This window comes from Falco punctatus (assembly GCF_963210335.1).
Source record: "Falco punctatus genome assembly, chromosome: 7".
Lineage (NCBI taxonomy): Eukaryota > Metazoa > Chordata > Aves > Falconiformes > Falconidae > Falco > Falco punctatus.
The window spans coordinates 60,210,739-60,236,484 of record NC_137587.1 but is presented as its reverse complement, the minus strand read 5'-3'; the positions used below and the strand labels follow the sequence as shown (position 1 = coordinate 60,236,484).

At 39.1% G+C, this 25,746-nt stretch overlaps 1 long non-coding RNA gene across 1 annotated transcript in view; it reads right to left on the bottom strand.

Moving 5' to 3' along the window:
- Nucleotides 1-25,746, bottom strand: part of LOC308067089 — a 37,660-nt gene that overhangs the window by 3,527 nt on the left and 8,387 nt on the right. The window contains exon 2 of the long non-coding RNA XR_013929444.1: nt 1-25,746. This exon is cut by the window's left edge and continues 3,527 nt beyond it. This is a non-coding gene — a long non-coding RNA (uncharacterized lncRNA).

The following is a 25,746-nucleotide window of genomic DNA, read 5'->3' as shown; positions in this document are numbered from 1 at the left end:
TCAATGTCTTAAATGGCGTTTTGTCCACCTGCATGAAGAAAAATTCTCCAATATCAACGGATATGTTACAGTTCAAGAATAGTTATTGCTCAGTTAAAGTCTCATTAATATTGCATATAATTACAGTGTAATCCTCTGATTCCCGTTGCCTTCACAAAAAGGACAGTAAAAAGTAAGCAGCAAGGTAATAAAACAAACATCTTGCAGAGGAAGTAGAGATTCACATGTTTAATAGTATTATTTCCTCCTTGGAAATGACTGTCCTCTGCCTTTTTAATAAAAAGCAGAAGTGTTATAAAACATATATGAAAGAAATCAGCACTGCCAGATGAAAAGGATTCCAGGTAAGCAGCACTCCCAGATTTGCAAGTTATAAAGGCATAGAGCTGTTTCAAGTTGGAGACCCGTGCAGATGATGAGCTGCCTTCAAGCGCCGGTATTAGCCCATCTCCTCACTCCCTGGCTGCCCTTTTTGGGACTATTTCTATAAACGTGACAACATATTAGCTTACCAAGATCACAGATGAGAACGTTTCGGGTCCTGCCATCCACTAGGAGAATCATTTGGCCACAAAGTTTCATCGTTTTAGATGTTTTCATCATAAAGTCATGGGTAGCATCACCCTGGGATCTTGTTTATAGCTTTTATACTTTATTGTCAGGTCTCAAATTAAAGGTAAAAGATTACTTCTGTTCTTTTATACACAGAAGAAAGCTTATTGAAATAAAGTCACTTCAGCTGAACTTTTAGAGCAAAAGGAAATCAAGCATTCACAGTGCTGCCTTTGAAGAGTGAAGGAGCTTCTATTCTTTTTATAAATATCATATTTTATATGAGGTTTATAAATATACTTGGCAAAGAAGTTTCATCCAAATGTTAGCAATTTCACATCTTTCATTTACAGGATATTGACCCAGTTGATTTGTAATTAATTGCAGACCTTTTTCTCATTAGCTTATCGATTGAGGAGTCTGCAATGCATTCTTGACTGTATTATAAATTGCAGCCTTCGTTCCAGGGTACATTTGGTCGCAGTTAATTCCGGTTGTCTACATTTTTCACATTGTAAGAGTTACCTGCTGTACATCTTGCCAAACTATATCCTTTGCAGTGGAGAACTGCAGGTCCTTTGTTATTGTAGATCCACTTCTGAGTAATAAACTCAATTTTCTACTTATTCAGATTTAAGAAATCAACAGTGAAAACCAAAAAAGCCTTCATTCTCATGCTCTCAAAAAAGGCCTTAGCCAAAGCTCATGAAACCTGCTGGAGGTTTTCCATTGATTTCAGAGAGCTTTGGATCAGTCTCCCAAGTGAGTAGGTAGTTGCAAAAGCAGGCTGGAAGATGATACTTCTTTAAAAATAACTAAAACTATAACATGAGGGAAAAAAACCCAACACAACTTCAAATCAGTACTTTAAAAAAATCCTTTCCTGTAAGCCCAGTAAACCTAGCAACATTGTAAACCTTAAAACCTTAGGTAAAATAAAAGCAAAAATATGTCCAGGAAAGGGGTAAATTCTAGATTCATTCAAATAGATGCAGGCATTAAATAATAGCATTTGTAAATGCTTGTTTTTCAGTAGAAGTACCTTCTCTTGTTAAAAATCCCAAATAAACAAACCCTGTGCTTAAAGAGCATTTACATTTTTTATTTTTTTTTCTCCTCACAATAGTGGAGTTCAGCAATATCTATTAAAGTCAGCATCTAATCAACATTCTGGACCATCCTTAGTACCCATACAAGAAAAAAAGTAGCACAGTAAGAAATTAATTTAAAAGAAAACTAATTTAGTCTAGACTGTGGCAGAGGAGAACAATGTCACACCCTAAATTTCATTTAAAATATGCAAGCCTATAGCAGCTCTCACTGCCAAAATCAGAGCCATTTCTTTTTCTGTTCCAAAGGTGCAGTTCTGGATGTCGGCTCCAGCAGAAGATGTGCACCTGGGTCAGCACCGCTGCCGGGTACCAACTCAGCCCTATTCCCCCTTCCAGTGTTGGAGGGTCTAGGCTGGAGACTGCTTTCCCCCAGATGCATCTCCTTGGCACTACAAACACAACATCCTGAAAAAGAAATGAATCTTCCATTTCTTAAGTGCCTAAATGACGTGCTCAAGTCATTACTAAGAAGAAACGTTCCTTAGGATAGTGGAATTATGAACTGTTCTGGCAAACACTGAAGCACTGCGTTTCCACCAAAAATGGGAAGGCCTCTGAGGCCAGTGATATTTAGAGGTCCATCTCCTCTTGATCTTCACAGCAGGCTTTCTACTGACTGAAAACCCAACTACAGGGGAGAAACCAAGGTCTTGATTTTCTATAAAAGAAAAATTTTATTTATTATATATTTATATATTATAAAATATATAAAATATTTATATATTATAAAATATATAAAATATTTATATATTAGAAAATATATAAAATATTATAGAAAAAAAATATTTTTCTATAAAGTTTTTTCATCAAGTGAGATAGAATTAAACTATAGAGGATAAACCCATTCCAGCTGAAAAACAAGCCTGCCTCAGCAAGAGGTTCTGTGCCAGTACAGGCTAAAGCAGTTGCCAAACCTGAAGATCGTTTAACACCAGGGTTATTTTACCACGTTTCTTTCAGGGTCTTTGCCAACAGAACTACGCCAGCCTTTGCCCCAGCTGCTGCGCCTCCCGCGCAGCACAGCCACAGCAGCGAGAACCTCCGAGCAGGGGCTGGGGTCGTGCTAGCACTGCTGCGGGCAGGTGGCTCAAGGTCTCCTAGGGGCAAACGCCTTTTAAACTGACAAAACTGTGCTTGCACCACTACGGATACTCAGGCCCATTTATTGCTCACTCCCACCAAGCAAGTGCACGCAGCGTAGCCAGAAAAACTGCGTCTGCTCCAAGGGTTTCTCCATATGCAGATCTGCCGGACTGGGATCAAACTCGTTCTCAAACTGGGCTTGACACAGCCCTGCCAGCACACATCTGCAGCAGAGGCATGCCCTGAAAGCCGCTGCTGTAAAAGGAAAGGCCACCAGCTGAGTCTTACTTTCTCTTTGATCTCTTTGAATGTTTTTATCAAAGTAATCCAAAGGGCCTCTGCTGAAATGGTTGCTGCTGGACTGACAAGCCAAAAAATGGAGACACAAGAGGAGGAAAGAGATGCTGTACACACAAAAACCCTAAAACCAACAGCAGGTTTTCAAAGTGGGGTCTTGGCAATATTAGCTTTATTGCCGAGGCCTGTAACTGGGTATCTAAAGACCTACCATGCTGCTTATATAAAAAACCCCACAATCAAATCATGTCTGAATGCATCTGGCTACAGATTACATGTCCATATGTGCAACCAAATCATTTATTAACTTATTTCTCTTCTGCCACTCATCAAATTTCTTTCAGAACAGTATCAGTTATAATGTTTGCACAGATGGAGGCTTCCAGCAGCAAAGACTAAATATCACATACTCAAGACATGCAACCTAAAACTACCGTGGCAGCGCGTTATTTTAATCTATGCACCTAATTGTTTCAAGTTCTTGAAAAAGGTTACTGTTAAAACCATAATTTATGGATAGTCTCAGAGTAATCAGTGACTGCAGCCAGCATGAAGCCATTGATCAGCCCCAACCCATTCGCCTGGTTTTGACAGAGGTTGACGTACTGCGTGATGGGCTGGTGGGCAGCTTCTTCCTCCCCAGCTGGAAATTCCAGACCTGCTCAAGTGTCCGTTCCCTTTCTAGCGTATACTAGCTGAGATCCAACAAAGATACATTCAGGCACGTTCTCACAGAGCCTAAAGCAACTTGAAATATGGCCTCTGAATACGTGCAAACGCAAGCTCGCTGTCACACAGGGGTTTTTGGTTACTGAAGAGAACTTCACCCTTTTCTGCAAGGCAAGCCAGCCAGCTAGCCCAAGGGATGGTGACACCTTAACCCACATTAATTTGACAGAGCTACTGTCCCTGCCGTATCCCCTGGAGGTACCAGATGGTACTGACTACAGTTCCTCAGGGGATGGTGGGTGTCTCAGTAGTGCCCTTGGAAAGCAAAAGATTGTGACTGCCAAAATAGCGTGGGGAAAAAAGCTCTTCAGAAAGCCCAAAAGCGGACTGATTGGATAATTTCTCTTCCCCTCCACAATGCACTGGAGGATGAGGCAAACTCCAACTGTCTCACTAGGGGAGGGTAGAAACTCATAATCCTTTAAAGCAAATAGTTAGAAAAACAGAAATCCCCAAAGGCATTCTCTTGTACACATTTATTAGCAAGACTAATCCCCAATCTCTTAGCTCCCTGATTGTGCTTTCGAAGGCTGAGGAAGAGGGGTTTAGCTTTCCTGGCAGCCCTACTGAAAACTGCCAAGATGAGGAACGACTAAGAAAGGCCATTTTAATACCTAAAGCAGATGACAGAGGCTGACTTTTTGAAAAGACAGAGATATCATCACGGAATCACAGGATGGTCAGGGTTGGAAGGGACCTCTGGAGATTGTCTAGTTCAACCCCCTGCTAGAGCAGGTTCACCTAGACCAGGTTGCACAGAGTTGTGTCCAGGTGGGTTTTGAATGTCTCCAGAGAAGGAGACTGCAAAACATCCTTGGGCAGCCTGTTCCAGTGCTCTGTCACCCTCAAGGTAAAGTTCTTCCTCGTGTTCAGAAGGGACTTCATATAAAATGTGCTGGAGAGAGCTCATTCCCTCAGTAAACAACAAAAGAAGGCTGGTCCAGACCCAGCTCTGAGACTATTTGCATCAGATCCATCCCATGCTGCCTTCTATCTTTGTTCCTCATCGGTCTAGTATTGTCTCTGTCTCTGCTCTTGGCCATTGCCATTGAGCCACACCTGCCTCTGAAGCCTAGATACACACATCCACATGCATACACATGAACACATCTCAGAAACCAGCTGAAGATATCTGCACTGCCAGCCACCCACCTTGCTCTGATCTATTGACTCTGGCATGTCCTCCATACCACTCTCTTCAAATTGGCTTTGTAGCGTGGACTTGTGCACATCACAGAAACCAAAGCGGGCTTACATAGTCCTAGACATCCTAGCTTCAACAAAGCACTAGAGGCTAACTTAACTCATGCTTGAGAATGGAATACCCTTAGACACCTCATGAATGGTTATTTTTGTAATGAGCTTTTTATTTACAGTATCCCTACTGAAATCCTCAATGTTGCACTCCTGTGTACAAAGAGTGGATTTTTTTCTTGTACTCACTTTTTCTGTGCAGACGAGCTGGCTACCGATTAGCAACATTAAGCCAGGCTTCTCAATGGTGTAATATGTATTAAGATGAAACACAGTTGCATGGGTTTTGATTTACAGTTATCCTCCATTGGGTGAGGGGAAGGAGGAATTAGACTTCAAGTGGCATTAATTGAAAGGATTGCAAACAGTGCATCAGGTCAAATACACAAGTACTAAGTAGAAAGTAAGTGCTTATACCTTCTGTGTGCTCACAAAATCAGTCTAATGGACTGCTTCAGTGGCACAGAGTGCACTGCAAAGGACACTCTTATATTGCCTGGTTTTGATGGAAGAGAGCCTCAAAAAAGATTGGATATGCAGACTGTTTACAGACGGCTTACAGTGATGTAGCTTGTGCTGGTCGATCACAAAAGCATAAACTGTAATAAAACTTCCTTCAGCAGTTTACCTTAATCTAGTATCTGCATGAGTTGCCCTAAAATATTTATCAGCTGGGTTTACTGCATCTACAAGAACAAAGATTTAAACATGCTACATTGGTTTAACTGAATGGATTTTATGCAAAATTTTAGTGAAATTCACGCCTCTGGACAGGATGTTTCTATTTGCAACTGTGATCCAAAGACAGTACAATGCAGCGTTCCCTAATAAAGTGATTTAACTCGCTTCCATTCTAGTTTCTCATTTTATCAGACAGAGAAATCAAACAACAGGGCGGAAAGGAAGAAAAAGGGAAGGAGTGGGGGAAAAAGGAAGCCTCTTTCAGACAATGGAGCACAATTTATGTTTTGGTTCTATTAACCTAGACATATGATTAAGCTACAGCCAGTAGAGCTGGAAAGTCAACACACAGCATTCATATCACCAGCGATACGTGCCTTACTTCTCCAATGGATGATTAAATGGGTGTAAATATCCACTGGGAAATTTTTCACTGTGATATTTCTGCCATGACTTTATCCAAAACACAGAGTATCAACTATCAGGAAACATGCCACATTCTAAGACAAAGGTTTCAGAAAGACTCTGTGGCATTCCAGATAGAGCAGGAGTTTCAGCGGCAGTCCGAGCATGTAGCTTGCTCCATAGGATTTTCTTTCCCCAGAACTGTATCATCAGAGAACGGTGTCGAAGTTGAACATGTTGCAAAAGATAGAGCCAGTCTACAAATATAGACTGATTTCAGCTTTTCCTTGCACATGCCCCTCACAGATAGTATATTAAATCAGAGGAAAATATAAGTGGCTGAATGCAGTCAGATCCTTCTTACTGCAGAAGGGGGAAAAAATATTAGCAAAGCAGCTGAAGCTGAGGGATTTGAGTTCATTAGATCTGTATTATTGTATTTTTTAATTATTCCCAGAGAACTGGAAAACTGGGCAAAATTATGATAAGGAAAGCCTGATTGCCACGCACAGAAATCTAAAAGCCAGTTTAACTACATCTGACCTATCTGACATGTTTTTTTTGGCAACAGGTATCAATAAGTCATCTTAATGCCAGGAGTGGGTGTTTTTTTCAGATGAGTGGATTAATTGCTTGAATTGGTTTATGCTTCTGTTAAGAAAACCTATAGTCTATAAAAAGATTAATTAATGTGACTAATGTCAACAAGCTTGAGAGCCTATGTGTCAAAGGCAAGCTGATCATGCCTTCCTTTGCCCTACAACATATTTATGGTCTTGTGCAGAGGAGGAAAATATTCAGTAAAGCAGAAAACTATAAATACTCATGAGCAAGCAACCATAGCAATTTCTTTTTTACCATGGTAAAATAAGAGTTTTTGCTGTTAATACTGGAATTAGCCCATATGTTTTAAAAGAAAGAAAAAAAAAAAGAAAAAGAAAAAAAAGAGGAGAGAAAAAAAAAGCACTTCTCAACCCCCACTTTATCATGAGCAAATCTGACCTCTTGGGAGAAAACGTTGCTTCTCTTAGAAGGGAACCAGCCCAGAATCTTACCAAACCATTGGTGTTGGTGGTTTTTTCCTACGGTAAACCACTGGGATTTTAAAAACAAAATCCTGCTGTTACATCACAACAGCCCTTCTTAGACAGATGTTTTTAAAATTATTTTTCGCATTAGAAGGCCTCACTGATAAATGGTGTAAGAATGATCACGATTTGCTGTGCTACCAAATTCAGTCTTATTGGGATCAAACCACAGCATGCTTTGCAAACATACTTCTGCGGCAAAATAATCTAACGGAGTAAAATTGATACCTCAAGCGCATAGTTTGACCCTTCTTGCAAAGCAAAATAGTGCTGTCATTTCTTAATGGCATGCCTTTGCCCAAGTCCTGTAAGAACACAGGACATGGCAAGAGCTCGAACCCAGCAGTGTTTGAATTTTTAAAGGATTAGAACTTGATGTTGGCTGTGTAGCGGCAACCTGTTAGTCATGCAATGCTCTTTTTGCAATCCATGCCTCGTTGCACTGTACATTCCTGAAAAAAAAGAAAAAAGGACAAGAATTTGGACACTAGAATACAAAACACCACAGCAAAACATTCACACATACTGTTTAGTCAGGAACAGTGCAGAAAATTTAAATAAGCAGCATTTTGGTAGGGTGGTGACTGCAGCTGAAAACCTTATTAAAACTCAGCAAAGAAGAGTTTTGTGCAGTGCTCAGAGCTAAAAGCCCCTAATGGTGTCTACCTCTAGAGCAGAATATTTCCACAAAGATAGCTGAAAATACTGTCCCCAAAAAGGCTCTTTTCTGAGTCCTGACATCTCAGAAATCTCACTGCTACTTGAGGACAATTTGTAGCTGGGAGGACCATGCCTCTACAAGAAGCTATTAAACAAAGAGCTTTTATATCAGCCTCACAGAAGCATATGACATGTTCTCATCATGCACATGAACAAACAGGAAAGAACAAATTTCTTGTGAACTGGGATTTTTTGCTATAAATTAAAAGGCTATTCCCTTTTATATGTCATGTGTATTTAATTTCACTCCATAGGGTAATCCACTGAGAATTCAGAGAGTGCCAAGATCTACTTTCCCCATTCCTTTTATTTCCTTAGGCAAATATCTAGAATTAGAGACAGAGAAAAGATGAAAAAAAGGGAAGGCCAAGGGAAATACAGAGGTCCAAGTAAGAAAGTAAGACCAGTCTAAACAAGGATTTTTCCTGGTCTATGCAAGCAGCACTGATTATTTATAACAGGCAAAAGCATCTGTCTTTGATTATGATTTCATGTATACTGTGGATGGTGGTGAGCTTACTGTGTGCCAGAGAAGGCTGTCATCCTGCAGGATGAAATTCCAGTGAGAAAAGCTAATCTCTCTCTCAGGGAGAGACTTCTACCTTTTACTAACTGAAGAACAGATGAAAAGAGCTTTCATTCCAGAAAAAATAAAACTGCAAGGTATCACAGAATGTAAAGAAATAAGATTTAATTTACCAACAAAAGAGTCAAAGCCCATACATTTTAAGTAAGTATACTTGAAAGTGTAATTGTTCAAAGGCATTTCAACCACTTCAAATTTTGCAAATCTTAAGATTCCGTATGCTGGAAAAGATCAACTTACTTTTCTACAAACCTTTAGTTGGTAGGTTACAATCAGCCTTTAGTTTTGTGTTATTTGAGATGCATACACACAGTGACCTTGGGGAATAAAAGCAGGTCATGGGCCCAGAAAGGCACTGGGTAAGAGCAGCACCAGGATGCACACAAGGCACGTGTAAATCTGCAGTTAACTGAGAAAGGCACTCTACGGTCTCTCAACTCATGATATGATCCTTCAGTCTTAACAATCTATTAAGCTGGCACGTAAAACATTAAATGTGCTGAATCTGTGCCTTATAGTCTCTTTCAATGACGACTAGAAGCAGCTGAACCTCTCCAGCCAAGCCAACCCAGAAGAAGTGGAGATAATGGCAAGCAGAAGTACCTTGCAAGCAGAGGATTTTCTCAGACTGGGAAATGGGTGCTATTTCACTGCTGTCCCTCTGGAAACGGTAGAAAAATTACACACAACAATGACAGCAGTAAGAATCATAAAGACATGTGATGCTTCACAGCTGGAACAAACGCTCTAAACATTTGTTTCCTTTTCTAGGGCAGAGGGAAACAACTTCCAATTAGCCATTCTTATCATTCAGGGCACCCCATCCCTGTCTGAAATCAAATGAGCAAAGCGTGAAAGTCTTCAGGGCTTTCTGCTTCTCATTGCCAGATACATCAGAAAGAAGCTTTGGTTGCTCATGTCTACTCAATTAAGACCAGCTCTTAGGCCTCAGTTACAATCAGAATCTCTTTCCTGCCTTTTTCAGAGCCACAAACCAACCTAACTGCATTACCGATAGTGCCAAAAAGGATATCTGCTGATTTGATGGACAAGCTCTGGTTCAGAGCAGTCTGAAATCTGTACAGCTTGTCAAGAGGCAAGGAGCTGACAGCATTTTGTTGACACATTTCCTCAAAGTAATGTGCAGACTTACAGATTTGATTTTGAAATATTCTGCATTTGAACGTTGCCAAGTGATAACAACATGTCACAGGCGCTAAAACTCCGTCTTATCGGTATTTCATCAGCTTGAACAAACTAGAAGGAGGAAGTGTAGATATTTTTTTAATTGTGGTGGCAGGATAATTATGGAAGTTTATCCACTGGAGCGGAAAGCTGTCCAAGAAAAGCTGTTTTACTGATTGAGTGGCTACATCTGGTAACATATCAAAACTCTAAAATCACATTAAATTATTTTTCTCATAGTAGCGACTATTTTACAGGTCCTCATTTAACACACTCCATTAAAAACCAGAACATAAATCTCAGGTACAATAAGAGAACTACAGTCACTAATCACCACTGGATTTCTTAAAATAATGGAACTTCAGACCTAAGCCTATATTGTTGATGTGACTGGGATTTTTGCCATTTCAGTGCCACTGGAGTGGGATCAGACTTGGACTTGGTTAGTTGTAATAATAATAATGAAAATTAATGATAATTTCTAGCAGACAGCCTGAGTTAGGAGGCAAGGCTGTCACATTTCTTTATGTACCTGACATTGTGCTGAGAAATTACTATTGCTGCACGAGCTGATGGAGGGCAAGTATTATAAAAGAAAACGTCAAACTGAATCCAAACTGTTTTCTTATTTTCCTATTTTCCTACTTCACCTCCCTCTAAGAGCGTACTTAAGCCCCCTGATTTTATTTTCAGACCGCAGCATTTCCTAGCCCAAACAACCCTGCCATTTTCCAAACCACTCCCAACAGTTCTGTCAGTTCTGAAAGCAGAGGAGGAAACTGCTTAGAGAATTCATAAAGGACAGGGCATAAATACTGGAGCCAGTATTTATTTCTTGATTATTACCAGTGATTTCTGTGAAGGATGTGACACACCCAGAACCCCCAGTTTGTCAAGAAAGGCTGTTCAGCATTTTAAGACTATTGAGTCCCTCTCAAAGTGCCCCAAATAGGGCACATCAAGACTAAGGCCAAAAAATCGCTAACGGCCTTCAAGCATTTTAAAGAATGCCCAGTGTAAGTGCATGAGTTTGCTTTGCACATTTTCAAAATCTTGACTTTATATTACTACTTCATTGATTTCTGCGTGATAAAAGAAACCAAACGAAACATCTGTTCCCTTCTTTAATACAAGGTCCCAGCAGGAGGAGTACAGCATTCATTTTTTGGAAGACCTTAGCTGAAAGGTTTTATCCCTTTGGGTATATAAAAAGATCCTTTCTCAGAGGACACAGATAAAATTTCAAAAGCAGCAGCATTTCCTTCTCAGACAATAACGAACATCCCCAGCTACCCCAGGAATTCACAACCTGCTACAGACTTGCTGTGTGTGGCAAACCCAAGTACAAACACAGCTTCCAGATCTAAAACCTGTGGCTGAACAACTCTGAGGTTAAATGTCGGTCTCTAGAGAAAGCAAAAGGCTTAACAGTGGTGGAGTATCTCACGCTATGTCAATGCACAAATATAAGGCTGCTGAAAAAAGGAGAAATACTGAGCAACATCATCAAGTGCAGCCCCATTTAATGAACAGCAGGCAGAGAAAGTTTCTCACACTTGTTATTTTACCTTGATAATTCCTTTATTTATTTGTTCCCTCGTAATCTCTGATACTCAAAAATGTTTAAGACTCAATAACGTGGTGAAGCAAACATGGCAATACCTGGGAAGTTCAAACCTGATATTTGGGAAGAGGGGTTAAACACCTTTAACTTTTCAGCCAAGTCCAAGAATCAGTCCTGGCTTAGGTCTCTAGGGAAAACGTATCTGTAGTGTCTAAGGGTACAAATGCACGTTTCAGAGTCCTGTGCCACAAGGCAATGGTAGTAGTCCTGGGGGAACCAGAGCTCAGGGAACAGAGTACCAAGAGCATCGTGGGTCAGGATGGTGGCAAGAGCAAAGAGAACATGTTGAGAGTTGTAGAGGACATCCCCAGCCACAGGCTCAGCTAGCCGCTGCTGCCCAGACACCACGAACAAAGGCTTTGCTGGTAGTCAGACTCGGCTGCTCTGCTTCCCCATAACTGCAACCCCTTCAGCGACATGCCGAGCAATTTGCTACCTGGCATGGCTATAAAAGCCTGCAGCTGGGCCCCAGAGCAGCTGCAGCTCACTTCTTGCTCACCCTGCCTGTGCAGTTCCCTGGGGAGAACCGGGAACTCCAGTCTCTGCTCCGATTCTGCCACTGCCTCCAGGCTACACCTGTGGACATCCGTGCTCATCACCAGTGACCATAAGGCAAATTCTGTGACCAGGAATAAAAACAGAGCAAAACCCAACCTCAGAGACCACGTGAGGAGATAAAAGTGTTTCCAGTCACCACCAGTCTAATCTAGATCAGAAACTGTGACCCCACACTTGCTGTCTCCACCATCCTGTTCCTGCAGGTTTCTCTGTACTACGCTACATTAATGACGGGTCTGGTGCACCTTTACTTTTATGAGTAGTGATCCCACTCATGAAAATTTGTGCCTGGCAAGAGAGGTATGGTTGTCACTCAAAAAATTAGACGCTCCTCCAGGTGCTTCTCTCAGGTAGAGTTACCTAAGTGAAGTCCCTCAGTGAAAATACTACATATTTTCTTAAATGCGGAAGTTTGGAGATATTTTATGGGCAAATGCGAAATAAATACGAATTCTGGTTCAAAACTAATATTCATTGTTACTCATAAGAATTTAAATAAAAACCCCACATCTTTTTCTATCATTTTCTTTTTTTTTGCATGAGCAGGAATGTCACCAGACTCAACTAGAGTTAACTAGTCTATCTGAAGTGATGCTTTTGATGACTGTAGCTTTAAAGAGTGTGTTTGCATTCCAGCTCAACTGAACACTTAAGAAAAACTATTTTTTAAAAATGTTGGTTGCTATGCCAGTCTTGCTAGAATGGGAACTACAGTGATAAAATTTCCATTATGCTTAGAGTCATCTGCAATCAGTCAACAGGACAGAAGAACTTGGAACGGCAGTTTTAAGGAACATATCTTAGTTATTTCTCATTGTCTTTAATGGAGACTTTGTGCAAGAGAAGTAACAAGGGATATGTGGTTTCAGCATCACAGACAAGCCTGGATTTACAGAAATACAAAATAAACATCTAGTCAGTCAATCATTTTTAAACTATGTAACCCCACATCTTTTAAAAATTGCTAACTGTGTTTAGCAAAATACCATTCCCATTTGAATCTACTATAACATTCAAAATTGGGTGATTTTTTTCTAAAATTGGGTGAATATTTATGCACAAATGATAAAGCCCTGCAAAACTAAAGCTAGCTGCAGAAACAGTGACATCGCTACACCAGCATTTCAGTTTTGCCACTACCATAATGAGAGCTTTAATTATGTAATTATTTCACACTTCAGCTGATTTGCACATGTTGTTCACAATCCTAGCAGCCATAAGTAGTAACATATGAGGAATGATAAGGCTCCGTCCTCAAAGCTAGACCTCTGCAAGTAGGAGGAACAACAGAAAATCCTTAGGAATCTTGTCAGAGTTGAAACATCATTTTCCTGTAAGATCATAACAACTCTTACCAGGTTCAGTTTTGCACTTTCTGGATATTCTTTTCGAACAAGACGCACCCCTGCTGAGGCCTAAGCTAGATTAGTTTTTCCACACTAAGATTTACTGAACTGTTAGGATTAAAATTGGTGTTACTGAAAGCTGGAAGCGCACAGACAGCAGAACCCAATTTGAGGTTTAAGAATGAATAGAAAACAAGGAGGAGATGCTTTTCATTGCATTAGGCATATTGAAGACTGAAGATTTACTGCATACACATCCTCTCTGGAAACGATCAGTTATTCTACTTAGGTTTAAAAAATTGCAAAATTGTCTTTGCAAAACAAATCATTAGATTTGCATACAATCATACTGTGTAGCCACATGAAAAAAAATTACATTTTCTGCTTGCATTTCTGTTGCAGATTTAATTGATGTAACAGTGCAGAAAACTGAGACAAAATTTTATTTCTTCTGCCTTTTAATTACCATCTGCTAACATAAGATTACATTTCTTAAAGTGACTGGGTCTACCTGCCAGCTGAATTTTTCGCCTGATTTCCTCAAGCTCTGGCAGCTGCCTTCATTATTGGTGAAAATGGCATGGCAAAGCTAGCATGAAAAATGAGGCTAAGCACCTGTCACTTCATTTTTCTGCAAAGAAACAAAGAAAACACATGAAACTATGCTCTGCACCATCTATACTCAGCAACAATTTGCTGCAAAAAGAATAAAGCATCAGTTTGTTCTTGCATAGTGTAAGACGCATGACATATAAAAGCACTTATAGCAACCTACATATTTATGATAATCAGAAAAGATAAATCTCCAAATAAGCAATTAAAGGAAATAAATAAAAAAAAGTGTGCATAAAAGCTTCCCTCATCATCATCGAGTTTCTTCTATAAATAGAATCATCCCCTAAATACAGGCTGTTTGGGGATAAGAGTGTTAGCAGTGAACTTCACCTAACAAGCGATAGAGTCAAGCCCCTTATTAATTTCCTCTGCAGTACAAAAAGCCTCCTATTAAAGCATGAATCAGCCAGGTACTAAGCTAGTTAAACCCATGAGTAATCTCACTGCAGTCTCAAGTATTTGGATGCCTTGATGTTTTCTAGAATTGAGCCCTTGATCACTATGGAAGATAGATAAGATTTGGTGCATTTCACACCAATGCCTGCTGGAAAAAGTAACCACCTTATCAGAACCAGCTATGTGAGCATTCTTTGAAACCTTTCAGCTTTCATGAGGGGAAGAACTCACTTGAAGGGAACCCAAGAATGGAAGCTATGTAGACGGACAAGGAAAAAGGCATAAAAAGCACATTATAACAGGTTGTTTCTACCGAATCTGCTTTGTCACAAAATAAAAATGGTTATGTCAGCTGATATTTTCCCAAAGCAAAATAACCCATTCAGGACACCTTAAGCAGTACTGATGTAGTTAAGCTGAAACCAGGACAAGACTAGAACCTAAGTCCCTATTTACCCAGGACCCCCACGCTCAGGGTGGACATTTTGCCTAATTTCACCAGGATCTCCTGTGCGTTCTCCTCAAACTACAGAACTACAGCAGCAGCTCTGAGTGCCTGGGAGAGACAGAGTGGATCCATGAGATAATCCCTTTAAATGACTGCAAAAATAAGGTGAAGAAACATGGGTAGATACTGTTATGGCTGGGTCATGACCTGCATTGTCCAATGTATGGAATATCTAGAACCACCTGCCATCCAAAATAACTTTCAATTCTACTTCAAGTACACCAATTGCAAACTGTGATGGCTCTTAAAAAAGTCACTGCACAATAAAAAGGAACATATAACTACTGAAGCACTGCAAATTTTCTGGGCAAGAGTTCCCAGTATTGCTAGACCATAGACGTAGCCAAACTGCGACACAAGATCTTGCTGATTTTGCTTGGAGATAATTTTCTGTCGGGCTGGATGCACAGAGCAGCACTGCCTACATCGCACAGTGACAGTTAAATTCTGCCAATGTAAAAAATAAAATAAAATAGCAAAACATAGCTTTGCTGCTTCTGCAGCTGTTTTCTCTACATGTTCTTCCCCCATCCCCTTTCATGCCAGTTATCTTATTTTCAGCCAGTTTTGAGGGAGTGTCTGCAGAAGATTTTGCTGAAGTGTGACAGGAACTATGAACAAACTTAATTTTACAAATAGTCCAGCAGCTGCCTAAAGGAAAGACCTCAAGTTGTCAGATGCAGAAGTTTGCTTATACAAGGTTACAGAAGGACTGTGATGCAAGTCTAAGCAAATACTTTTGAAGAATTCACAAAATATTTTTTTCTGATCAGAAAGACCCTAATTACTCATATTTTAATCTTTATCTCAGCATATCTTTTTTTTCTAGCAGAGCCATATAAAACATAAAGCCTTATATTCTGGAGATACTTGGGTTAGTTCCATGAAGTTACTACAGTCATCCTCTAATCCAAACCATCCATGAGAAGCCAAATTACCAACTTTGAACAAAAGTTTGAAGTTCTATCTGAAAGGCATCCAATATACTAATTCTGTGAGATTCAGTTTTTGTACAGAATTGAAGCTGTCCCATTTTCCTTTGGAAATGAACATGCACATGTCCAAAGATGGACTTTTTTCCCCCTGCACTTTGCCAAAAGAAAGATTTTAGAAGGAAAAACAGAGAGATCTGCAATTTCAGTCATGCTGGAATGAATAGAAGAGTTTATGGGATAAATATATACTTTATTTCATCCATATTTATGGAAGGATAATTGAAATTTTTTGCATGAGAGACTTTGATGAAATGCACTTGAGCATCTAGTGGGAAACATGAAGTGTTATTGGTTTAATTCTATTTAAAGACATTTCTAATTTTTATGAGACTAAGACTAAAATATAACATCAATTATTAGTGTATATCCAAAGAAACCATTAGCAGTATATTTTAGCAGTTATAGCAGCAAGGAGTTCAATTCAGGGTCAGATAATAGTAATGCTATGTGGGCTGTTGTTAACTTCACTTTTATTGCAGTCTCTCATAATTAGCATGTTAAAATACAATGCCACAATGGGAAAAAAAATTAAAAATCTGTTAGCCAGTGCCACTCTGCAGTAATCTCACCCAGATTTGCAACATTATATATGTCCGTGTCATGTAGAGGGCTTGATCCTCGTACATTTCTTACAATAAGCGAGACAGGATTTAGTCACTATTTTAGGTGAAAATCTGGCAAATACAGATGTTGCAGGAAACAAAATTGGTAGTTCAGTAGGTGGCACTCTTCCCTTGGAGTTGGTACTGAACCAAAGCATGAGCACGTTATTAGGCACCAGAGATGTTATATGATGAAGTATATACTAAAGAGAGACCTTTAATCACACAAGGTCAAAGACCCCAAGGTATCTTTTCCAGAATATTAGTGGCAATCATAGCATCCTGTTCCAGCTTCCCTTTGGTAGCCACAGCCCGTTCGGTTTCCTCTTGATTCTTCAGTAGGGCAAGGAGTGGTGTGGTTTGTGCAGCCCAGTGCTGCAAATAACAAAAAGGCTGAGCTTCCTGAGCAGGAGACACCTGCCCCCTAGGGTACCTAACCACTTCCAAAGCTTGAAGATTTACTAGATTAAACCTTTAGTGAAAAGAAACCTTTTGTCACAACTATTCCTTATGAGTGAGTACATCCCTGAGTGGATTCTTTACCTTATCCCCTATGGCGTGACTCATATTGAGTTTTTAATTATGAAAGGAAAATAAAATCGATATAGTTTAAAAAAACCCCCACCACTCCAACCTCTGAAAAGACAGTCCAGATTATTTTAAAGGTGTCGTAATAACTCACTTTTCAGAAAGAAATACAAAAACATTCAAGCTTCTGTCACCACATGTAAGGTAGAAGCATGCAGTTACACATGCGTGTGATTATTTATCCTGATACACAAGGTGGTTGTACACATTTGAGAAGTTACACACTGCAGACCAAGTCACCAGCTATAGGCTTCTGCCAACATTTAAACCAGTTTCAATATGGCAGCTTTTTAGCATATTCATTACAGTATTATCTAAATATGATCTATATTATCATATCCAGAAAATCACAGTCTTCATGTATAAAACAACAAACAAGTACCAGTCATTTAAGCCTTGAGTCTTTAAGGAGAAGTTAGTAAATAGAGCTGTAGTATGTATGCTTAATTTGATTTGGAGGGAAAATAATCAAGTTCTCTTTATGCTAGCTAATTTACAAGCAAGCAAATGCCTCCTGCTTCTTGTAGGTGAGGTTCAGCAAAGCTCTGCTACAGAAGTATTATACGGAGACTCTACTACATCTGTGTTTGGGCAAGGAAACCCAAATTACTTTGTGCATTGCAGATCTGCGATAAATATACAGTCAATATAACTCCAGTGAAAAAAAGTAGTCGTCAGATGAGGTTACTACTGACAAAAAGAAGTCAGATGAGGAACATTAGCAACAAAAACTGTGGTTCCGGTAGAATGGTTTTCTGGAAATGTAGGGGGTGTGTTACTTTTATTTTATTTTATTACTTATTTTTTCCACAGTGGCTTCCCAACCAAGAAAAAAAGGCCTAGTTTGTTTTGTTTGATTTTTAGGTGTTTTGATTTAGCATTTTGCAAATATTTTTCAGGTTTTTTAAGAATTTGATGTCAGAAGACTCTGAACGTGGCTATCTAAAAAGACAAAGAAAAAAAAAAATTACCAGAGTTCTTCAGCTTATGAAGCAGATCCTTTGAGAAATTAATAGTCATGGTTTTTGAAGCCAGAAGGGACAATTCCTATCATCTAGTCTAACTATTATACAGCACAAGACAAATACTCTCTTTCAAATATTTCTGAATCAGGCCCATAGCTCCAGACTGAGCTGTAGTAGCTTCCTCATAAGGATGCTCAGGTTTTATAGAGGGAAGATATTCAGCCCAGCATTTACAAAATTCTATTGCTACCCTTGACACCAATGTTCATTCCAGTCTTAACTACAGCCCTCTATATCCCACACGCCACAGAGCAGATCTCCAGCCTCTTGCTTATGTTTCCACCCTGTTACTACTGCTAGGCTTTCATTACCCACTGGTAAACCATTCCTTTTTTATGACCACTTCACCCTAATACTGGCTGAGGCTTACTGCAAAACTATGAGGCTCCAAAAATAAGAGAAACTAGACTTTTCTCAGTTAGGTACACCTTTATGCCATATAGCATACTTAAAAACTCAATAAAGAGATAATATTAACCAGGGTGAAATAGCATTAAGAAAAGCAAACTTGTTTATAGTTGGTCCTTTGACCAGTTCTGTGGTTTAATACACAAAAAAACTTAAAATAAGTTCAGTATCAAGGGCCACTGAAGGACTGACCCACCACACTCTAGTAGTTAACATAGCTCTTGTGACCTCTCTTTCCCAACCCTAACATTAACCAAAGTTTGGGGGTTCCCTGACACTTTCCTGACAATGTTAATGTTTTTGTAGAGGTATAGCTCCGATTCTGGGCTAGCAAAGCAAGGGAACAGAAAGTCAACATTTTGCTTTCCCCAGAGGATGGCCCAAGCATTCTTTGACTCTTTCTGGGATAACAAAGCCGAGACTTTGTTATTTTAAGGTATATTAGAGGGCTTCATTGTCTGAATATCAGAGGGTATATCACCACTTTCTCTAACCAAGCCCCTAAATTGCAAAAACTGACCTAAAGCATTTCACTGACACACCATGAGAAAGCTGACAAACTGCCTGACAAGTATCAAGTGCAGTCATTTTGGTTAGGTGGGAAATGTTCAGATATATTTGCAGAACTTGCTGAAAGTATAGTGTGAATATAGAAAAGCTGAGGAGGTCTTTGAAGTTATTCGCTGTCCACATGCAACATCATTATCTATTATCAACCCAGTCTTTCCCAGAGAAATCAATATTAGACTGTGTGCTAAGTTCATATTTTATTAAGTACCCCATAGAGCAGAAAATGTATGTGTTCAGCTAAGCTCAACTCTTTAGTGTCATTTTGAGGTGATGAGATCTTTTAGATCCAAAACATCTCTCAGCATGCTACAATTTTACATCAGCTATGGGAAAGTTATTGATAAAAAGGATAGAGGGAAGTTGCAAGATTTCTCAGGTGATCTGAGAGGATACTATATCAAACATATTTTCTGCTTTTATACCATGTGGTATCATGAAAAGAAGCAGAAAGCAGGATTTATTTATGCAGTTATGCTGCTAATCTGCATTACAGTATGTAATGTACTTTACGTACTGTATGTAAAAGAATAGTCTGTCTCAAGCAACGCAGCGCTCAAACTTTGAGTGGCAAACTGCATTTAGGAGACTGCTGGGAGGTCTGTGTAAACAATAATAATTTGTGTCAGGACTTATGTTAAGGGTCATTGTGGTTTCTTAGCATAATTATGTTAAACAGTTTGACTTTTTTATTAGTAGATAATATATTAGCAATATGTAATAACTGGTTACATTGTAGTCCTATGACAAATTCAACACTGGGAAAAAGCCCCCCACTATTGTCTAAGATTTCCAGCCAGCTAATTTATATAAAAGGTACTTTGGGAATAAAACAACTTCTGTGGTAATTCAATTTTATAGCATACTACACTGCATGTTAAGGTGTATATCAAAAATTTGCAGAAAGCTACACAGATATTTATGTCTCAGCAAATCAGAGCGAAGTTACCTTCTAAAACTAAGTTTTTCAGAAGCTGAGTGAAGCCCAGCAAAGACCAACTAACCAACCAGGTGGCAATTTTTGGAGCAGGACTTCTCCTCAACAACGAGATCCATTTACTCTTTCTTGATACCTTCCTTATAATGTGTTTTCCTACCATGATAACTTCATGTTTTTGCCATGTTTTTTTTTCCCCCCCAAACACTTCTGACCATGAACCACATGATAGGTCATTTGACATCATATTTTTATCTAAAATCAGTTATTGACACAGTCTTATGGAGCACAAGCAGCAGAAACACCTCAAACTGCAACCTACATGTAGCCAATAGAAGACAGCAGCCAAAAGAGCCACCACCAGAGCACCACCAGGAGCATGCCTGATGTCACACAAGTTTGACAAGATCAGTGCGAGATCCTTGTCAAATTTTGGTTTGCAGCTTTGCATCAGATCCATATCAAACAGTATTATTGCTATCATGGATCTTCATATTTACAGTTGATAGAGAAAATAAAAATGAGACAATCCACTTTTCCATAATAGCAAAAATACAGAGTCCATTAAGGTAGCTATGCTGTATTTGCACTTCTCTCATCCAAACCAATTTAAGGTGATGCGCACTGCAAATAATAAAAGAAAAAAGGCGGCAGAATCCTAAAATTCACCATCACCTTTTGAAGACACAACACATTATTATCACTGTTTTTAAAGTATTGAACTGTTAGAATTGCTCACAATAAATGGATTGTATTTTGTCAGAAGTTTCGGTCTGCTTCTGAAAACACTATTGATTGCAGAGGGAAGACTTTAGTTTTTGCTTGCAGACTGAGCACAACTGTGCCCAAAAAACTTGAAGTGGAGATACAATTAAATTAATTTTGAACATATTTCTTTTCCATCCCATCTGCTATTGCAGATCTCCTCTCCATCCTGCTCATCCCATTTCTCCCCTAATTTCTTTCCCCATTTCCTTGTTCTTTCTCCTCACAACATGCTCTTCTTGGCTAGATAATCACCATCCCACTTCTCAGTGACTATTTCTCTGAACATTCAATGGAGGTGATAATGTCTTCCCAAATCTTTCCCCCGCAGCTTTGAGCCACTTCAATTTTTCTAATTTTTTTAAAAAAATTATTATTATTCTTTGATACTGGGCTTCTCCTAAGCCATATTCGTGGCAGCGCTGATCATTTAGTCTGTCCTTCCCAAACCTTTCCAACAATCAGACTTTGATGCTCTCCTCAAAGAGCAGACTATTTGAAGCTTTTTTGTACTTTTAGGCTTTATATCTTGTCTATTCTCCACTGCTTGAGGTTCTGTGCTTTCAACTACATTTTTTGGTGAACTTCTATGCTTTTTTCATCCTGGCCCATCAATTTTATGCAATTAATTTAAATATATTTACTGTCCTCAGTTCACATTTGGCATACATTATAAGTTGTGTACATGCAGCTCAGGTAGCTCAGGACTGTGGGGGAAGTGAAGCTACAGTGTATTGTCTTTTGCTATAGAGCAATTCAAAGGTAGAATATTCTCCCTGATTCTGCCACTACTCTCTTCAAATAAGACCTCAGTTTTACTACTTCACTAAAGATGACAAGACTCAGACTTTACCAGGAAAAAACACATTTTAACAAAGCTAAACCAGGATAACATCCCATGATGGGGAACTCTCCTTTAGCAGTGCTGAACGCTGCAGGTTGGGAGAAGTGGGAAAGGTCCCAGATCCTGGATGAAAGACATGTGAAACAATCTGCGAGTAAACACCCAGTCCAAGATACCTAGTCATCCGTACCAGACTCCTTTACTTTATCCCCGCCTGCTTCCCTGCCAGAAGGCTTACTGCTATTTCCATATTGTCACTATGACTCTTGCTCAGACCAGAATTAATTTTATCTAAAATGACCCTTAAAGCTGCCTGCCTTGATTTTTTGCTTCCTTCACACAGTTTAATCATGCAATCCCTTCAAAGCCCCTCAGTAGGAGCTCTGTTAGTCATCAAGCAGATACTATTGTAAGACTTTCACCCTTCCATCCTTACATTATTTCTCCCATAAGTAACAAATTTAGAGGCATGCTGTTCAATCCCAATAATACAAATTCCTGTAGTGAAAAATATTATTTAGCACAGTTTCATCACCATATTTATAGGGAGATTTATTCTTCTACTGTTGACTCTTACTGGAAGTTAACATTAACACAAACCTTTTCTATACACCCTTCAAGTCCCGTCTATCAGAATTGTTCTGGATAATGCTTTTAATTTACAGCTGTCTTTGCTCACCAAAGTCCAATCTCTGACTTGCTTGCTATCTATATGCAAGTCACTTTAAACAGTTCTGTAAAGCATTATCTCACTATTCTGCCTCTTACTGTTGAGTATTTTCAGACCCTCCGTGTGAAAGATTAGGTATAAAAATAAATTGAATTGGAATACATGATGCTAAATTCTGAACTTAAACAGACTACAGTCACAGCACATATGCAGTTTGACAGCTACAGGCCATACTTTCATGACATACATCAAAAGGATTCAAGTTCTAACCATTTTGGGTAGTCTGACCCAGACATTAGACTCATGGCCGTGTAATCCTGGGTTATTATTAACCAATCTGACAAAGAAAAAATGGGTGATTATTACAATGATTACTAGCTATACTGTATGCCAGAGCCAGCCTTCAAACCTCAATTCTGAAAGTGTTCCTGTCTTCTGCCCACCATACCCAGGTATCACCCAGGCAGCTGTCTTAGCTGCCTTCATCAATACAACATGAGAAAACATTTCTAAACATATAGATTTCTGTTGGACAAAAAACCCAAAAAACCTCAACCCCCACAAAAAAAATCACCATGACAGGATGTCTTAGAGCATTTTTAAACAGGAGGGCTATGCAGGAGGGAGCTCTGGATGTCAGCTTTGATAAACCTGGACTGAGTAAGGGCGAAACTGTTAGTTGAAATTTTCATTCTAAGGAGAAACAGGAAAGATGGAAAGACTGAAGACGTAATTTGACATAAGGAAAATGGAAAGCTTCATCTGCATAGGTCTTAAAAAATCCACAGAATTTTTTCTTCTGCTTGTTTTCCATTGGTATTTCAACTCATAAAATAGGGAAGACAGACATATAAGAAACATGATGCATCAAATGCTGTAAATATGATTACTTGAACATCAGAATAAACAGAAAGTAGTACATCCCATATCAATGCTTACAAATTTAAGATTTATAGTTGTTTCACTTTGAGGCAAAGCAATAAAAGAATACGTCATAGCATCAAGAGAAGTCATTCCAGTTGCTCTAACGTTAATTAACTCTCTGTGCAAAACCCAAGTTCCTTTCTGAGGTCTTTAATCACAAAAAAAACCCCACAACCCAGTACTAAACTGATATAAAGAATAAATAAGTGAGTATGTAATTTAAAAAATTATAAATATATAAATAATTATGATTGAATCCATCTAATCAAAATTAAATCTAAAATGGCTATTGTGGCTTATTTTGTTAATTAATAAAAAAATCAAAACCTGATCAATTCTAAATTGTGGACATACAAGACTCTTAGATTCTAAGGCCTTTGTGTTCAGTTTCACAGCACACCTTTTTCCTGCACTGACTGTAATAAGATTTACATTTGCCTGCCCTCTTATTAAGTTGCTAAAAATTCAAGCCCTGAGATCTACATCAATTCTTGAGTATAGCGAAAATTAGTTTTGACTGCAGTGAAGCTCAAAAATGTAAGTATTTTTTTATTTTTAAACTCTGTGGAAAAGAAAACAATATTAAGAAAGCCTTTGCATGTTTCTTAATAGTGCTGAGGCTTGTATTGCGTTTCCCAGAACCGAGCAGCTGCATGAGTCCAATGACGTGATGCACATTATCTGGTCCATCACTTCATGTAGACCAAAAAGTATATTTGGGAGTTATTTTATTTCTGGATTTCAGATGTAACATATTGGTATTTTTATGCAGAAAAACACCTGTTTCCACTTCTTTTTTCTTACTCAACACAGCATCAGAAAATTATGTGTGTGGTTTTTTTGTTGGGTTTTTTTTTTTCCCCCCTCTAGACTCCTGTAACATAACATTGGTAAAGCTGTCTAATGACATAGGAGGAATTTAGCGAAGTGCAACAACCATTTTGAAGTGGATTCAATTCTTTCACCAAATCGCCTCTAAAAATAATTTAGCTCAGGTAAAACTTGACGTTTTGCCTCAAGCCTTCATTTAGAAGTTAGTTACCCACAAGCGCACAGATTTGAGCAACCTGAAAGGGAATAAATGTTTTTAAAGAGAAACAAAGGAAGATTATGTACAATCTGGAACGTAGAAGCATTCTAGGAATATTTATTGTAGTTATCAGCCAATTTTATATTTTAATGATCTAGCTTTAAATTAGAGAGGAGCATAAAACACATGCTATAAAGAAGCAATTCCATTTATTCCACTAATAAGTTGCAACCTGTTTCCGTTTTACGAGCATGCACATAAATGTATTCAGTTAACATGAATTATGTATGCATGCCTGAATGTTCATGAACCATTCCTAATGGCTTTAGGTTATTGCAAATCTGATACCCCAAAAGTAAGTTATCCGTAGAGTACGTACAGAAGCAGCAAACTCAGCCCTATGCCACATTTGTCTGTTTCTGCTTGAGAGTGCCAAGGAAAAGCAATTTGAAACTTCAGTTCTGGTGCTGCAAATGGGTGGCCTTTTAGTTTGCCCAAGGGTTGCTCTAAGCAAGATGGGATCCTGTCTTCAGAGTCATGAGCGCCACTGAAAAACTTGTCCTGGCTGCTGCATTTCCATAACCACCTGCCTGACAGCTTCCCAGAGGGAGGTGAAAGGCTCTGGGGACGTTTAGATAAAAAGGGAAGATGGGCTGGAAAAGGAGCATGATAAAAAAGCTCTCTGCTGCTTGGACACATTATGTTAAAATATGCTTGGGATTTGTAAATAATGAAACACAAGCAAAACTAGATCATTTCTAAATACCATCTAGTATTATTATAAGCATGTCCCTTTTAAAAATTCTGGCTCGTTTATTTTGTAATCTGAGCGCCAAAAACAGTACGTTTAAGAAATTAATCTCTGAAATGAGCATTCCTAATCATATTCATCATCATACATAACCAGTCCTCTCCAGTGACTTGGCAGATAATCTGGCCTTAGGTTGGATTTATGCTGCGCACACCTTGCTCTCATTAACAACGCTGCACTACCCTCCAAGCAGCGGATTGACAAGACGTGTTCAAAGGTAGTACAGACTGGAGGAATACTATTTAATATTACGAGCAAAAGGTGAATAGGCCTAGACAGTATGTAGAAGCTATATCTGAAGAGAAGAACGACACTAAAAAATGACCTGGATTTACACCCCATTTGTGGCCAAGCCATCCCTTCCCGGGAGTAATGTCCCACCTCCTGGCAGCTCCCTGATGCAGGAGGAGGTGGGTGAGCCTCAGCTCCCCATCTCTCCTCGCAGCCCAGACACACTCGCTGGTACCGGTCAGCGATCAATTACTGCTCCCATGAGCAAGGCTGAAGGAGGGAAACACTTCTGTCGGAGGCATTTCCTTGGCTATAGGTATTTCTGAACCTTCACCTGAAGTCATTGCCTCCTGCTTTCAGTTTATGATTTCACGCTTTGATGGGATGAATAGTGGAGAATGTTTTCTCGAAGCTAAGAAACGCCCACTCCCTCTCAGACAATGATGAATACAGATGTTACACTCAAAACTTACCAAAGTATTCCCATTGCAGTCTTCCTTGCACTCACAAAACCCACAGGCATTAGGAGTGTCTCACACTTCTGGAACTTTTCTGCACAAAAGATCTGTTTTCCTAGGTCTTGTCCACATATTATCAAACAGCTTTATCA